A 19,039-nucleotide genomic window follows, 5' to 3' on the forward strand; every position below is an offset into this window, starting at 1 on the left:
TAAAGCAGTTTCACACTGCCAGAGAAGGAGTTGTTTTTCAAATTTATTTTAAAGAATTACAAAACAAATATCGTATGCTGCTCTCGTACACCACGTTGTTGATCCCACGTTGTACTTTCGCTGGGGTCAGTGGAAGCAGCGTGTCGCTCGAGCAAGTAGCCGCGAGACAAGCGCTAAGCACAAAGTTTAGCGGACGTAATTACATTGGCACATCTGTGAGACTGAGCGTTGCTGCGACGAACTACGCGCTGGTAAGAGGTCTCCTTAACAACATTAAATTTGGAAGCCGTTCGTGCCGAGCCTCATGGCCGGCGCAGCTGTGGTGGCGACCATGGGACACTGTCGTGGACTCTCGACATGTTCTACCTCCAACGCCCAACATCGTAAAGCTGAGAGAGAGCATAGACACCGTAGGTTGTAGAAGGCACGACCACTGCCTTACATGCAAAGTGACTGCACTAATAACTGTCTGCATTCTCTGCTTTTTTATAACCTGTGTCATTTTAATCTGGACCGCGCCCACAAACATTTATCCCCAATGAAAACCGAATATTATTTGCTTGTAGATTTTGTTAATGGCAGATTACTAGAGTCGATAATAGTTAAAATGGCTCTAAGCACTATGGGACTTAACATCTGAGGTCATCAGTCCCCTAGACTTAGAACTACTTAAACCTAACTAACCTAAGGACATCACAGACACATCCATGCCCGAGGCAGGATTCGAACCTGCGACCGTAGCATCAGTGCGGTTCCGGACTGAAGCACTTAGAACCGCTCGGCCACAGCGGCCGGCACTAGAGTCGATATTCTCGTCAGTTTTTGACAGAAAGTTTGCATAAAGATCAGAATGTTTACATAATTAAATTTTAGTCTCAAAAGCATTTGGGTTAATACGACCAACTGTCTCAAAAAAAAAGAAAAAAAAGAAAAACTTGATTAAAAATTGTATTCTAGAAACTTAAGTAATTCTGTTTCTTCTTCTTCTTCTTCTTCTTCTTCTTCTTCTTCTTTTCTTTCGTTTCGATCATCTTAGGACCATGTGCCAATTTTAGTTGGCTCATCTGCTGTTTTGTTTTCCCTCCAGTATTCTTTCAAGTTCTCGCTGCGTCTAGTTTCTCTTCACATCTGCCCTCTGACTGCTTGTACCTTCTTTCATGTTTTGAATTTGTAAATGATTTTAATTGCTCGGCCCCAGTTTGTTGTCACAAAACACTTGAAGATCTGTTTCGTTAGCCTATTGTTCATTCTGTGTAACGTCAAAAAATATCAGACTTCTACTTATCTTTATTGTTTATGTTATTTTTCTATGTTTATAGATTTAATCATGGTTTCTTAATTTGCTGCAATCTGTGCATCTTATTGGATTCGTAATTGTCTTCATAATTCTCCTGTCCAACACATCTCGTCAGCGTTGGTCACCCACTTGCGTTGATGCGTTCTGCTTTCACTAATGCGCCGTGATATGTTATTTTTGCATTTATACACATGCTTCTTTTTATTGTAAATATTCTTCTTTATTCGATACCCGTCTTCCATTTTCTTCATCCTATGATTTTTCTAGCTCATTTTCTTGAGTTACGTCTCTTAATAATTGAACCTTTTGATCTTCCTGCTTCACCAATGTTTGCTCCTGAAGTAACTTCGTTCAGATTATTTTTTATTGAACTGTGGGTTTAAATCTGCATCTGTAAGCTTAATTTGTCGTAATTATGTCTTATATCAGGTCGTTCTCATTGTCTGAAACTGTAAATGTTCTTGAAAAAAATCCAAAACTTAATTTACGCAATTCTGACTAACGAAAAATTTAATGACGGTGAACATTAATTTGATGGAACATATCTTGATCATCAGTGAGGAGAAACTGATTCCATTACGTTCAATAAACATTATTTACCTTACTAATTTAACATTGCTTCATAACGCACCTTAAGATTTTGAAAATCAGAGCGCAGATTGTTAGATCATTATGAAAATCTTATCAGTTGCATAAGTGTGACAAATGACATTTTCAGTGCACGAGTTTCATTCGTGCTGCGTAAATTACTAATTAGCCTATTAACAATGTTGTCCAACTGGGCTGACGATACTAACATTTCCATTTATTTGCCTTCCTGTATTTCATTTGAATTCAGTTGTGTGAGAGTGCATAATTCTATTAAAATTTTCGTGTTTACTTTTATGTTAGCGTGCGCTTTCCATTCTGATTAGGTTTCATACTTCGGAAAGAACCGTCTTAAGTTCGTTCTGTCAGGCGTACTCTTACACAGTCAGTGCCATTAGTGTATCGGCATGGGAAGTTTATCGACCCTTTAGGCAATTCACCCCGCAATGACGCCACATGCCCGTCTCTATGCGCTCTAGAAATATCGGAATATATTTCCACAGTATGTGAAACAAAATCTTGCCCCATCACTCGTTCTGTTGAACTTCCACGAGTAGTGAAAACTCTTAGAACTGATCATGAATGCTTGTGCGTGTTACATATGCTGCACCACGTCAGTGCAGTTTGGATGGCTGTGGCTGAACGTGTTACATGACTATCACACACTACATTTGTATCATCGGCTCTTTAATGTGCATGCACCCCAGTATCTCATATCTGAGATCCAGTACCTTCTATCTCACCACAATAACACAAGGTCTCACTTATCTGGTATCGTACCTGTTCCCATCCACGACACAAAAACATTCACAGCTGCTTTTCCAATGCTGCTGTCTGCCTCTGGAGCAAACTACGCTGCAGTATGTACACAACTTAATGACCTGTTGTCTTTAAGAAAAAAATAATGCACTTTTTTTATCTGCTTCACAATTTTTCCCTAAAAAATTAAGATGCACTGGTTGACAAAATAATTTGGAGCACCCAGAAGAAATGATCAGAGATCGATGTAACTTCATAGCGGTATTCAACGTTGGTGGTATGTAAATGAATAAGAGTTGTAATTCCCTGTGACAGATAGAACGGCCACCAGAGTGAATTAGTGTTGTCCGCGTTTAGTGTTGTTACCTGGCATAATAGGATATATAAGGGGCTTGAGCAGCTTCAGATGTTGGGTGGCCAATCTGAAGGATGCGGAGATGCCACGTACTCGTGTGATACAGCATCTCCAGCACCTGACAAGAGTTTGAAAGGGGGCTCATTGCAGGTCTCCATTTGGCCGGCTGGTTGAATCGCGCAGTGTCCAGACGGTGGGCATTTATATGTGACAGTGGCCCGATGTTGGACTGCGTGGGAACTTGAGGACAGGAAAATACGTCGTCAAGTTTCCACAAAGTAGGATTTCCTTACTGTGCACCAGGCACATTGTGAGCCTTCGCATCTACGCCTCCAATTCTGGAGCAAGCAATGGACTCCGTTCAACGTTCTGTTTCATACTGCACCCTTTGTGGGAGACTAACACCAGCCAGAGTAAGGAATTATATCCCATGCTTAAAGTGCAGTTAACACCACAACACAAACGGCTGCATTTGAAGTGTTTCCGTGACTCGGACACGGGGATTGCTGTTGAAGGCGCCGCATTGTGTTCAGCGATGAATCGCGGTTCTGCATTAGCACAGATGACTGCCCAGAACATGCTCTGTGGATGACCGTCATTGGCAATCTGGAGAGACCCACATTCTTCCAGTGTTTTGGAGGGGCACTGGGGCCGTGGTGTTGGGAGCCAACGGGTATTACTCCAGGTCACGCATGATAGTGATTGAGGGAACTGACTGCACAACGGTACATCACAGACATCCGTGTCGTCATGTGCTACTTCTCATGCGACAGGAAAAGACTCGTCCACACATTGCACGTGTCTCTGACCTGTGTGCGTGATGCTGAGGTTCTGCTGCAGCCAGCAGGATTCTCAGATCTGACTCCAATAGAACATATGTGGGGCCATTTCGGACGTCGCCGGCCGGTGTGTTCGAGCCGTTCTAGGCGATTCAGTGTGGAACCGCGCGACCGCTACGGTCGCAGGTTCGAATCCTGCCTCTGGCATGGATGTGTGTGATGTCCTTAGGTTAGTTATGTTTAAGTAGTTCTAAGTTCTACGGGACTGATGACCTCAGATTTTAAGTCCCATAGTGCTCAGAGCCATTTGAATTTCGGACGTCAACTTCTTCCCGGTGCCAGTATACGGAATATTAAGGACCAACAGTTGTGGAGCTGCTCGTCTCAGTAGAGGTTGTATCGGCTTTGTAGCTCATTACCGAACCGAATTAGTAGATACATCCAAGGCCAGAAGGGTTGCAACGTCGTACTGTTAAATGGGCTCATACTGCCAAGTTCTGGGTAAAGTTGACTCGATTTTGTAAAATATGTAGAATGTCAACTTATTTGTAGGAGAGGACCAAGTAGCCCAAATCTTGTCAGGTTAAATAATTAAGTATGTATTAATTTTCTGTCAAAAACAAATATCAGAAGTAGTCTCGTGGGTAATGAAGTATTTTTTAATCCCATACACATTACAAATACGAAAGTTTGTGTGTTACTTCTTGACACTGAAGTGGCTGGATGGATTTTGAAGAAATTTGTGATGGAATTAGCTTATACAGCGAATTAACATACAGGCTACTTTTTAAAGCATTTAGTACAAGACATTTATTAATTTGAAGAGTACACTCTTACTCTTAAAAGAAGCTATTTATTATTTTGAACTGTATGGCTAGCGCATCAAAGTACCCTACTCACTATGTACAGCGGGATCATTCTATCTAGACTGGACTATGGTTTTATGCTGTATCACAAGAGTTACCTCTCCAAATTACTTACTCTTTAGTTACTCTTTAGTTCGGGGCCATTCGTTCTCGCCTTGGAGCCATACTATGATAATCAAGGCAGGAGCCAAAGCACATATCTCTAACTGCTGGCGTAATGGATAAGGTCCTGGTTTCTGTAGTCGAAAGCTGTAGGTTGGCATCGCGTCACACGCAAGTAATGTTTTTTTCATGCTAGAGTTGTTTAATTCTGGAACTTTCTTAGGAATGTAATGCAAGTATGTTCTGCAATATTCGATGCTATGTGCGTTTCCATCTGATTACAGAACGAAGGATGATATAAATATTTTGCGATATCCGAGTGTGTGGATAGGCAGGAACTCAGAGTACAGCTTGAACTGCTGAGAGTGAATCGAGGAGCAATAACATTCACACTTTTCCTTGTCGCAGATCATGCGGTCGTTGATATTGTGCGTGACGTCAAAATGACGCCATGTTTGCAGGAAGTGGTACCCCAACAGCATCGTATTTGTGAAAATGTATTTATTGTTTAATATGCCTATAGACTCCTCAAAGTGTTTAATCCGTTTTTTAGCCGCTGATCGTCGAGCGTATCCTTAGCTTCTGAGACGCTGCAAGACTTTCGACTGTGTGATTTCATTTCAATGCTGTACGACAGAGAGAAGTCGTGCCCTTACATGTAGGTCGTAGTAGACTTTTAGTGAGAGTGGATTTGGTCATCGAGCGTATCCACTGATTAGTGGCACATACGTGAGTGGTGTGCCGAACTAGAAATCGCTTATTTTCTTTCTTCGTCGAGTTAGTATGTTTCTTACTCCTTCGTACAGAAGCGACTGGACGAAAGTGGATGAACTTTTGAATGCGCTGAATTAACACATAGGCTACCTTTTCTTAAAAAAAAAAATCGTTGTTCCGTTGGGATGTCAACGTGATTGCTGTTCCCATGGGGTTGGTAAAGTGACTAAAAAGTCATTCACGAAAGTTGACTAACAAATGAATGCATTAAGTTAAGCGTAGGGATTAGGTTTAACTGTTTTGACAAGTGGGGGAAGTACGTTCATAAATCTAGGACAGCAGAAATATACCTGTAGTCGTTACTAAATTCCGTAATATTGTAAAGTATGCACAAAAAAGTTTCGCAGCGCTTAGAATGTTTTGGAAGTGTATTTGGTTGTATTATTATCGGGAGCACAATAAATAAGAGTCTATGACATACGGTAAAAGTGACAGGTATTCATCTGGGCACACGATGTTTATCGCACGGACAGCTCTACGTTGGTTGCTCCCGTGTATCGAGAGCCATAAATTTGTACATATATGCAGGGAACAAGCAGTCTCGGAACGTTATTTACAGGGACGTTTTACGGAAGATTTCTAGCTCTCCATGATCTTTTATGATCTTTTCCATGTTAGGCACGTCGCAAACTCTCTCTCTTGACACATTTTGTAATTCACTACTAGGTCACGCAAAAATTGTTTCCTTACGTAAACGAGTTAGTTGTGAGCGGCATTTATTTTGTCAGCTTCTCCCATGAGGGCGTTTTTTTCCGATGTCGTGCGTTTTGCTGGGTCGCAAGTGACATGCGCCTCAATCCCTCCAAGAGAACTTTTGTGGTGGCGCATACGCATGGATAGTGAGTTTCGGCATTGACATTTCTTTACAAAAAAACTATTTAACAGCGGTAACACTGCGGGGCGTAGCTAGTAAGCAATAATTCTGGTTCTTTAAAAGAGGGTGGTACTACGGATCGAAGCAAGATTTATAACTATTGCCGTAACTGATAGAATTAATTCATTTGTCAGAATTAATTCACTTGGTGGTTAGGTGGATGGAGGTTCAGAGGATACAGCGGCAGCGAGGGACGATAAGGCACGGCGTCTGCAACAACATCGGTCAGAGACGAGGAATTTTTTGTTGGGCTTCTAGTCTAGCGAGTGAAGAGGTAACAGCTCATCATAGTATCAACAGCTGAAGATTTCTACGCCTTCCAGTGAGTAGCGAAGCCCAGACTGCCTGGGTAACAAATCCGCTTAGGAATCAGACCTAGAGCAACGCACACATTCCGCCGATGTGGTTCAGGGGCTACCGCAGGGACATTTTGAATGGAAAGCTAGATGGTACAATCAGCCGTGAGTTTTCAGAACGCTCCATGAATCTTGTGTTTGCTGTACTGACACAGAACTGTCTAGTTCACATTCAAGACACCAAGAATGTTCTCCTAATAACTTCTGAGGTAGACAGTAACATATACTTTGATTGAAATCAGGAACAAGTAACTACAGTAGAAGTGCTAATAGTGGCGATACCAGCATCTAGGAATCACTTAGTGATATAAAGAACGAGGTGGTGCACGGTTGGCTGGGCTCGCATTTGGGAGGACGGGGTTTCCAATCCCTGTCCAACCTTCCATATTTATGTTATCAGTATCGGTAAAGGCTGGGTTCGTTTGGAGAGGTTCAAATGGCTCCGAGCACTATGGGACTTAACTTCTTTGGTCATCGTTACAGTGAGATACATTTTTTCAACTGAAAACTCTTTGTTTGCCATATTTTGAGAGGTGGTTGCATAAACCATAACAAGAAAAAAAGTGTCCATTAAACATAGGCTTTTGAGATATGCATTTTATAGTCCATATTTTTTTCTTGTTTTGGTCCATACTGTCGCCTCCCAACATATGAGAAACAAATAGCTTGTAGTAGAAGAGATGTGTTCCTCAGTATCAAAGGGTCATTCACCTCTCCCTTCCACCACACCAACAGCATAAGGACCAGCACTGAAAAAGCCAGAAACTTCATAATTCAGCCTGAGACTTTGACCAGCTCAGTCTATTTGAACATAACACGGAGTTGACGAGCTATTTAAAGCGAGACGACGCGTGAAAAAGTGAGAGGACAGACTGGTACGATGAAAACAGTGTGACTAACTGAGCCTGGACTAGAACAGATTCAGGGAGCACACCTACGCTCAAAGCAAAACAGCGTTTGCGGCGCATATGGCTGCCTTATAGCACACAGTCACGAACATTTAACAAAATTTAGACATCCTGCATAGAGCTCTTAAGGGACAGTTTCTTAACATTTTGGAAGAAATTGAAATATACACCCACAAAAAGAAAGATCCGGATTTAATCCCCAACGAGCAAAGCGAGTTCAATCACAACGGGTATTTTAGTATTTATGACGGCTTACTGAGATGACAACTGTTGCGTGTAGAGGTCCAGGTCGTGGGATGAGAGATGGTGCGTGATGGAGAAGCTGGAAGTTGCGTGCAGCGCCTGGCGTCGTTGACGGGGCCCTCCTGCGCGGCCCTCTTGCCCACGGCGATGGGCGTCAGACGACTGGGCGGATCGCGGCACAACACCGAAATGGCGGGAACCACGGAAGCAGACCATGGAGGAAAGCAAGTCTACACCAGCGCCATGGATATAGAAATTTCCCTTTTCTTTTAGAGCGTATAAAAAATGATAATTTTGCTGTGTATTTTAATTTTGACAAGTTTAGATTTTAACCTTGACAGCTAGAGATTTTAATTAAGCATTTTTAGAGATAAAAGTAAATTACAAAAATCTACTTAATACAGTGTGTGTATATGTAATGTAATAAATGTACCAGACACCACCTGTTGGTAATATTGTTATAATTAACATATATGATGTGCACTCTGCCAACCAATTTTATGTGACGCAGCATGTGAAGGTTGCTGTGTGTGGATAGGTTAATCCTGTAACCGAAATTGCAGGTACGTTCTGGTACATTTGATGGTGATTGGATAAGATGAAAAAGGTTTGCATTCGTGAAATAGTAAATTAATATCATTATCGTTACAGATCTGAAGATGGTTCTAGAGGAACCGAAACCGGTCATGTGAATAAACATTTTATGCAATCAAGACTAATTATAAGTAACATTGTAAAACCAGTGATTGCGGTTATCCCATCGGACATTATGTCTGTTTTTGCAAAATTTTCGAAGTTTCCAACAGCCGTAAATTTCTGTGTCTCGTTATTGGTAACGAGAAGTACGATTAACGGTTTAATTAAGTAGCGAGCGCGCAGGGAATAGAACGTCCGAGGCGAAGTCGAGAAGGAAGTTTGCAGGAAGTCGCTGTGGCCACCTCCGCTTTCATTTCATTACTTCCTTCATAGAATAATCGGGGGCCATCATGTACCTCGATCTGAGAGGTAAATAACCCATTTTGGTCTTGCTGAAACCAAAGTACTTCTTCAGAGTCGAAATCAGCGTTTGAGCCCATTGGAACGAGTGAAGAATCAACATTGAAGTGTTGCGCCGTACGGCAATAATGATTTGAGTGTTTAGCCCTCACCTTAGTGTTGCGCCGGTATTCTGGCAGACGAACGTGTAGGACAAGCAGAATGATGAAAGGCACGTGACATTCCATCAGACGAAATTTAGAAGACTTTGAAGATCTGAAGGCCATAATAAATGATACCTAAAACCTTTGCGTCGATTGGAGAATATTTAACCTGTGCTGCCGTTAACATTTTTGATGCACATGCTATCATTTTTCTACAATGACGTGCTGATCTGTCACCAAACCCAGGCATTTCTTTGTACGAGTATTATACGTGGCTGGACAAGACGCTGATAAAATAGCGTGCTAAAAGGCTTCCGATATTGCTAAAACTATAAGAATTCGATATCTTTCTCTCTTAGAAGATTCAAAGGGCGATAAATCTGTGCGATTTTGAGTTCTGAATTTTGTGTAACAACGTTGCGTAAAAATTATTGTAAAACTACGAGATTTTTAGAGGTAGCAAGTTTGTCAACTGTCCTTACGTGGCGTTGTTTCAGTCTCAATCCGTTTCTTGAGGTTATACTGAAAACTAATGGTTTGCAGTGTGCGCAATAAAATTCCAAATTTATTAGATGGCTTTCTCGGCGGGGAAGGAGAGGCTACGTGTTACAACTGTCATCGACGTAGTTAACGCTCTGAGGAATATTCTAGCTTAATTGCTCCAAACAGCTTTGGAACATTACTGGAGTTCTTAAAATTTCGAGTGGTCAGCTGTTGAGATGACGCAGACCGATAGGTGTATTAACGGTCACGATTTTCTTAGATTCTTTGTCGAGAGATATGTAACTACAAGTAGGGATGTGCCACACTCATGTTTGAGAAGTATTAACCACCAAATAGTTTTGCCATTAGCTCCCCTGGACGGGGAACTGGGTAATTATTTACCTAAGATTACGTGTTTGCTCTAGATTTGAAATCGCCATAAACTCAAGTGACTCATTGGCTAGCAAATTACATCCGAAGGTGTAGCCGATTAATTTGATGAAATGAGTTATGACTTTTTATTCTTGCAGTCTGCGTAACTTTTTTTTTTAGGTAAGACCCCAAGGAAATCGCTGTTGATCTCAAGCTACAGAAAAGTATTAATGTAGAAGATAGTGTTATGTTACCTTTGAAATTATTGGATACAAATTACCTCATGTTCCAAAAGAACATTGTAATTTTGACTAAGAGATTCCAAATCAACAAATGGAATGAATTCAGGAACCAGATCAATAGTGTCATGAATTTTAAATCAAAATCGGGAGAAGGTGTTTAAAGCAAGTGTATTCGACGCCTTAGTATTTACTGCAAAATGGTGCAAATGGCTCTGAGCACTATGGGACTCAACTGCTGAGGTCATTAGTCCCCTAGAACTTAGAACTAGTTAAACCTAACTAACCTAAGGACATCACAAACATCCATGCCCGAGGCAGGATTCGAACCTGCGACCGTAGAGGTCTTGCGGTTCCAGACTGCAGCGCCTTTAACCGCACTTCGCACTTAAACCCACTTCGGCCGGCATTTACTGCAAGTAATGACAAGTTACTTCAGACTTCCTTGTAGACAACTGAGACAACAATTTGTAATATTGGAGGAAGAGATTTGTTGACAACAGCTATGGTATATCATTAGCACGATAGGTACTTTAATTTATGAGAGAGAGAGAGAGAGAGAGAGAGAGAGACAGAGACAGAGAGACAGAAGTAAAGAGACGTTCTAGTGCCTAGTTAAAGCAGAAGTGCCCTGTAGTGTTAACGTCAGCATTAATCCGGTGGGGGTCGCTGCTTCTCGGATATGAAGAGGAACTGCGTTTTTTACGTCATACTGCCGGCTTGGCGGAGCCGCGTCTGTTTTCTGGGATCGTCGTAAACACACTGACGCCGTGTGCCCGGATTTGCGGCAATAAAAACAAACGGCGTTATGATGCCCACAGCTGTTGCGTGGATGAGATTGGAAACAATCTACGCCTGATTTTGGCTGTTTTAGAAAAACGATAATGGTGCTGACTGGTGATCCCTCATCTTACTTTTGTCTTCAATTTGTTATTTGTGTTAAACTTGCTTACATTTGAGTGCTGTGCTGGGAGATCGCAGAATTGTAGGATGGCCGTGCGGAGTGGCCGCGTGGTTGAAGGCGCCATGTCACGAATTGCGGGAACCCTCCCACCACAGGTTCGAGTTCTCCATCGGGCATGTGTGTGTGTGTGTCGTCCTTACCGTAAGTTAGTTTAAGTAGTGTGTAAGTCTAGGGACCGATGACCTCAGCAGTTTGCTCCCTTAGGAATTCACACACATTTGAAGATTTGAATTGTAGGATGAGGAAGATAACGAAGAAGGCCTATCTTTACAGGGGATGGACATAACGGAAATGCTGAAACACCTGAACTAACAGGTGCCTGAAGATATACACTGAGATCACACAAGTCATGGGATAGCGGTATACACATAGCCGGAAGGGGGGGGGGGGGGCGATCGGTTCTAGGCGCTACAGTCTGTACCCGCGCGACCGCTACGGTCGCAGGTTCGAATCCTGCCTCGGGCATGGGTGTGTGATGTCCTTAGGTTAGTTAGGTTTAAGTAGTTCTAAGCTCTTGGGGACTGATGACCTCAGATGTTAAGCACCATAGTGCTTGGAGATATTTTATTGGTATACACATATACACATGGCGGCAGTATCGTATACACAAGGTATAAAAGGGCGGTGCATTGCGGAGCAGTCATTTGTACGCAGGTGATTCATGTGAACGGGTTTCGGGTGTGATTATGGCCACACGACGAGAATTAACTTTGATCGCCGAATGGTAGTTTGAGCAGGACGCATAGGACATTCCATTTCGGAAATCGTTAGGGAATTCAAAATTCCGTGATCCATAGTGTCAAGAGTATGCCGAGGATACCATATTTCGGGCTTTACCTCACAGCACGGACAACGCAGTGGCGACGGCCTTCACTTAACGACAGAGAGCTGCGGTGTTTGCTTAGAGTTGTCAGTGCTAACAGACAAGCATCACTGCGTGAAATATCCATTAGGACAACGGGCGAAATTCGGCGTTAATGGGCTAATGCAGCGGATGACCGACGCTAGTGCATTTGTTAACAGCACGACACCGCCTGCAGGACCACCCCTGGGCTCCTGATCATATCGGTTGGACCTTACACGACTTGAAAACAGTAGCCTGGTCAGATGAGTCCCAAATCCAGTTAGTAAGAGTTGATGATAGGGTTCGAATGTGGCACAGACCCCACGAAGCCATGAACGCAAGTTGTCAACAAGACAGTTTGCAAACTGGTGGTGACTCCATAACGGGATGTGTTTACATGGAATGGACTGGGTGCTCTGGTCCAAATGAACCTATCATTGCAAAATTGTTAAGGCTTTCGTGGCCACTTGTTGACAAACTGCCTATTGGCTTCTGTCTCGGGTTCTTCGGCCGACGTTCATCTAATGATTTTTCTGACGTTTCGCCAGCACGAGTGGCTGGCATTGTCAAAGCTTCACCCTCCATTGCCAGTGGTGAACTGGAGGCGAGCTCGCGGCCGCAGACTATATGTACCTGGCGCGCCAACGTCCGAGGGCTTCTCCGCGGTCATTTCCGGTGCGGTTCTCCTCTTGCTACCTGCGACGGTCGTTCGCTGCAGTACGGGAAGCCAGGATCCGTTTACCTTAAGGCTTTCCTCTTTCTTGTTGAAACTGTTCGCGTGTTTTTTGATTTCTACAGCTTCTCTGAACAAGCGCGTGTGATAGTGCTTCTCTACAGCCAGAACTTCCCTGTCGGCGAATTTTATTACGTGGTCGGTCTCATTCAGTGCGTGCTCTGCCACGGCCGATTTCTCCACCTGCCCCAACCTGCAATGTCGCTTATGCTCTTTGATCCTGGTGTTAATGGATCGTCCAGTCATTCCGACATAAACTTTTCCGCATGTGCAAGGTATACGGTATATTCCCGACATTGCAAGTGGGTCTCTTTTCTCCTTCGCCGATCTAAGACACTCTTTGATCTTCCTTGTCGGTTTGAAAATCGTCTTTACGCCGTGTTTGCGCAATATACGGCCGATTCTGTCCGTCACTCTGGGAATGTATGGCAGAAAGGCCGTACCCGACATTTCTTTTTCTGGTTCCTTACTTCACCGAGTGTTTGGCTCTGTTACACTTCTAATGTAATTTGTGGAGTACCCATTGCTCCTCAGAACAGTTTCCAGGTGTTGCATTTCTCGTCTGAGGTGTTGAGGCTCACATATTCGTCCTGCTCTCGTTACGAGCGTACTAATCCGACCCAGAAAAGAGGCATGATTAGTACGCTCGTAACGAGAGCAGGACGAATATGTGAGCCTCAACACCTCAGACGAGAAATGCAACACCTGGAAACTGTTCTGAGGAGCAATGGGTACTCCACAAATTACATTAGAAGTGTAACAGAGCCAAACACTCGGCGAAGTAAGGAACCAGAAAAAGAAATGTCGGGTACGGCCTTTCTGCCATACATTCCCAGAGTGACGGACAGAATCGGCCGTATATTGCGCAAACACGGCGTAAAGACGATTTTCAAACCGACAAGGAAGATCAAAGAGTGTCTTAGATCGGCGAAGGAGAAAAGAGACCCACTTGCAATGTCGGGAATATACCGTATACCTTGCACATGCGGAAAAGTTTATGTCGGAATGACTGGACGATCCATTAACACCAGGATCAAAGAGCATAAGCGACATTGCAGGTTGGGGCAGGTGGAGAAATCGGCCGTGGCAGAGCACGCACTGAATGAGACCGACCACGTAATAAAATTCGCCGACACGGAAGTTCTGGCTGTAGAGAAGCACTATCACACGCGCTTGTTCAGAGAAACTGTAGAAATCCAAAAACACGCGAACAGTTTCAACAAGAAAGAGGAAAGCCTTAAGGTAAACGGATCCTGGCTTCCCGTACTGCAGCGAACGACCGTCGCAGGTAGCAAGAGGAGAACCGCACCGGAAATGACCGCGGAGAAGCCCTCGGACGTTGGCGCGCCAGGTACATATAGTCTGCGGCCGCGAGCTCGCCTCCAGTTCACCACCGGCAATGGAGGGTGAAGCTTTGACAATGCCAGCCACTCGTGCTGGCGAAACGTCAGAAAAATCATTAGATGAACGTCGGCCGAAGAACCCGAGACAGAAGCCAATAGGCAGTTTGTCAACCTATCATTGGCTGGAAATTATTATGTTCGGCTAATTGGGGATCATTTATGGCCATTCACGGTCTTTCATGCCGGCCGTTGTGGCCGAGCGGTCGTTATTTCGAATCCTGCCTCGGGCATGGGTGTGTGTGATGTCCTTAGGTTAGTTAGGTTTAAGTAGTTCTAAGTTCCAGGGGACTGATGACCTCAGATGTTAAGTCCCATAGAACTCAGAGCCATTTGAACCATTTGAACGGACTTTCATGTTCACAAACAACGACGGAAATTTTATGGATGACAATGCCCGATATCACCAGGCCATAACTGTTCGCGATTGGTTTGATGAACATTCTGGGACATAAGCGAGAGGCCAGTTCGTGCACTAAATTCAGCACTGCCAACATTTTCACAAGTATGGACGGCTATAGAGGCAGCGTCGCTCAGTATTTCCGCAGGTGACTTCCAACGACTTGCTGAGTCCTTGCCACGTCGAATTGCTACACTACGGCAGGCAAAAAGGTCCACCACGATATTTGGAGTTATCTCATGACTTTGGTCACCTCGATGCACAAGTACATCGACTATCTCTCGGAAATCCGCTCCGGTAGCGGGGTGGTTAGCGCGACAAAATGTCAGTCCTAAGGGCACGGGTTCGACTCCCGGCGGGATCGGAGATTTTCTCCGCTCACGAACTGGGTGTTGTGTTGTCCTAATCATCATCATCATTTCATCCTCATCGACGCGCAAATCACCGAAGTGGCGTCAAATCGAAAGACTTGCACCCGGTGAACGGTCTACCCGACGGGAGGCCCTCCCTAGTCACACGACATTTTACATCTCTCGGAAGCCTGCCTACAAAGTTTACAGAACCATTGCTAAGTCAGGAATATAGGAATATACTACAGCCCCCTCGTGTATCGCTCCAATAGTGACCAGGAAGTCGAGGTTGGACTACATTGTCCAGTCACATTTAATGTGACCGCCTTCCAGAAGCTCTAATAACCACCTTTTGAAGCGCGGACCGCTGCGAGACGTGTAGGTAGTCAGTGAGGTTCTGGAAGGTATCAACAGGGCGGTAGAGCCATGACCGCTCCAGTGTCGTGGCCAACTGCGCTAGGTATCTCGTTTGAGGAATCACGGCGTGTACAGCACGATCCTGGTGGTCCCACAGGTTCTCGATTGGATTTAAATCCGGGGTAGTCTGGTGGCCAGGGGCGTACGGTAAATTCATCATGGTGCTCTTCGAAACAAGCACGTTCACTGCGAGTTGTTTGACACGTTGCGTTGCTCTAGTCGCAGATGCTATTGTACCAAGGGGAAAAACACTGCGTGTGGGTGTTGATGTGGTCCCCAAGAATAGAGGTATACTTGTGTTGATCCATTATGCCTTACAGAATGACGAAATCACGCAGAAAATGCCACGAAAACATTCGCCAGCCATAACGCTCCCTCCGCTGGACTGAACCCATCCGACGGTTGGTGCAAGGTGTTTGCTTTCAGACGTTTCATTTCGCACACGCCACTGGCCGTCTGTCCGATGGAGCATCAAACGTGATTCATCTGAAAAGGTCCCTTATCGCCACGCAGCGGACGTTCAGTTGCGGTATTGGCGTACAAATTTCAGCCTTTGTGGCCGACGAACTGTAATCAGCGTAAATGTATGAACCAGGCGACTGCTGCGGAGGCACATATGTAGCAACGTTGGCAGAACGGTAATTGAGGAGACACTGTTGGTAGTCCCTTGGTTCCTCTGGGGTGTCAGTTGTGCAATAGCTGCACATCTATTCCCTCGTACACATCGCCGCAGCTGTCGTTCACTCCTGTCATCTATGGCCCGTAGTGCGCAACAGTTGCCTCAGTGCCGGTTTTGGGTAGCGCCATTTTGTCATGCACGATAGACTTTAAGCACGGCGGCCTGTGAACAGTTTACTGACTTAGCAGTTTCAGAATTGCTTCCAGCCTTGGTGCTAAAGCCAATGATCGCCTCCTTTTGGACGTCAGATAAATCGCTCCGTTTCTGCATAATGACAACGACTACATAGTATTCTGCATCCCCTGTGCTGCTAGTGCTGCTAGTGCTAACTGCATGTTGACATCGAACACAGATGGTTGCCACATTAACATGACTGGACCTTATAGTTGCAGAGGGCATATAGGCATTTAAGCAGTCATTCTCTCCTCGCACTGTATCAGAACAGAACAGGAAGAAACCTTAGTACGTTATACAGTGGTAAGTACTGTCATGTAATTTACAATGGTTTACGGAATAGCGATGTACTGGGGTTGTACAAAAAATATTGAAACATCGCGAGAATTACGTGTTTGAAGATAAATGCAGAAGCTAGCCAAGCCTGCAGTTCACGTTGTTGTATTTGATCACGAAGTGCACCTGTGAAATATCTTCAATACGTTCCACTTGTAAGATGTGGTCAGAATAGCGTTCCGTGTAGTGAGTACATTATGTCGGAGCTAATACTAACGTGGGCAAATTGTCGGTGCTCGTATGGTGGATGTTTCAGTAACCAAGAAACTGAAGTGTTTAGTTTTTCAGGAGGCACCGTATCGATCATTTACACTCCATTATCCGCTGAGTAACAACGTAGACGAAAGTGTCTGGAGAGTGACCAAGACAGCCTGGCATTGATGTGTATTGAGACGAAAACTAAGACGACGCCACTGCAGATGTCACTGCTGAACTGAATGTGGCACCCGCTAACCTTGTCAGCACCACAAAAACACGGAGTTCCATACGCTGGGTAATTCTAGGGCGATCTGGAATTCTAAAATCTCTTATCATCGATGCAAATGCCTGTAAGAGGAAAACGTGATGCCGATGCCATAAAACCTCGACTATGGAGCAATGGAAAGAAGACATTTGGTCAAATGAGTCTTGTTAGACAGTGTTTCCCACTTCTGGAAGAGTTTACTTCCCAAGAGTGAAACAAGGCGGGAATTCGGTGATGGTTTGGGTAGCCATGCCATGAGCCTGCGTTACAGCCAGGGACTATGTGACCATTTCGGCTGATCAGGTATATCCCATGATACAATGTTGTTCCCCAATAGTGGTGATGTTTTCCAAGACGATAGGGCCCCTGTTCGCACAACTCGGCCCATGACTGGTTTTGTGAGCACGAGGTAGAATTGTCGTATCTCCGTTGGCCACCAGTCACCAGATCTCATTAGTATTCAGAATCTGTGGTCTACTATAGATGATGATGATGATGATGATGATGATGATGATGATGATGATGGAACCCGGGATCCCTGATCCAGAGGTGGCAGCCCTAGCCACTAGACCACTAGCTGCGGACGTTTACTATAGGGAAAGGTTGTGTGATCACTATCCACCTCCAGCATCGTTACCTGAAGTGGTGTTTTGCAGGAAGAATAGTATAAGATTCTCCTGAAAACCATACAGGACCTGTACTTACCCTTTCCTACAGGACTGGAAGATGTTTTGCATGCCAATGTGTTTCCTAAACCGTCTTGGCCATGTAAATATGTTGTGTTTTTTTATGTTTCCATGTTTTTGTCCAACCCCTGTAGATGTAGGTTGATTTGAACGAAGTCTGTTTCGGCTTTAGTCACTCGTACTTTGTAGGCAGTGATCCTTGGGCATTAGTAGAAATTCTGCGCCATTGCAATAGCGAACACTTCATTCAGCGCCTGCTTTTGCATTTTTGATGTCTGTCTTTACATCTGGGAATGGTTTTAAACGAATCATGACATCACAAATAAGAATGTCGTAATGGGACTCACTGCACTTCAGACAACGAAACTGACAACATTGACTCAAATCTTTCAAGCTCACTATGACTCTGAATCCTTATTACGAAACCGCATGAATTTTAACTTTTCTACTACTTCATACATTTGTGTCCTCAAACGGTCAGATAACGCGATAGCGATACCTTTGTACGAAATACTACTAACTTCTATTAATGATTTCATGTTAGTGGTGGTAAGTTCCTATGGGACCAAACTGTTGAGAGCATCGCTCCCTAGGCTTATACATTACTTAATCTAACTTAAACTAACTTACGCTAAGGACAACACACGCACCCATACCTGAAGGAGGACTGGACCCTCCGACGGGAGGAGCTGCGCGAACCGTCGCAAGGCGCCTTATGCCGCGCGGCTACCCTACAAGGCTAGTAATGTAGCATCAGATGTGTTATTTGCCTGAAAATGCAAACTGAACCGGCGTTAGTAAGAATTTCATCCGTTTCTTTCCTTATCAAACGCTGGCAACTACAGCAACACTGGGGCTTGGCTTATTGACTGCACCCACTGCTGCAGGATCCGGCTCAATATCTAGTGCTGTTATTGGGTCTTCTGTAGACGTTCCTCGAACAGTCTTCCATTTTCGTTCCATTTTTATTCATGACGCCATTCTGGTTCTGACTGCGTTCTTGTTTGTACACGTGCTTCAACTAACATTACACTAATTTGATTCACACAGTTTCCCGCTTGCACACGCCTATATCTAAAATTGTACCCTGTAAGACGCCGTAGTGTGTGTGTGTGTGTGTGTGTGTGTGTGTGTGTGTGTGTGTTTGTTTGTTTTACACAATACCTTTCTTGCAGAATCTGCTATTCGATTTTATCGAGCACTTCTGTGACATTTTCGTACTGACTAAAGACTCTTGAGAAATGGTGCAGCTCTGCGTTGCATCTTTTTGGTCTCGTAGCGCAAACGTATTCTCATTCTACTATAGTTTCGCTGTATTTAAGTTTTTATTTTACTTTTAAATATAATCTAAAATCTTCTCTTACCATTGTCAGCACTTGTTCCGACTGCCTTCTGGAAGTCGTTTGAAGTGACATATATTTTTCCAACTCTCTTACTCAGCATACCTGTAAAACAGTTA

Source organism: Schistocerca nitens, chromosome 1 (assembly GCF_023898315.1).
Source record: "Schistocerca nitens isolate TAMUIC-IGC-003100 chromosome 1, iqSchNite1.1, whole genome shotgun sequence".
Taxonomy (NCBI): Eukaryota; Metazoa; Arthropoda; class Insecta; order Orthoptera; family Acrididae; genus Schistocerca; species Schistocerca nitens.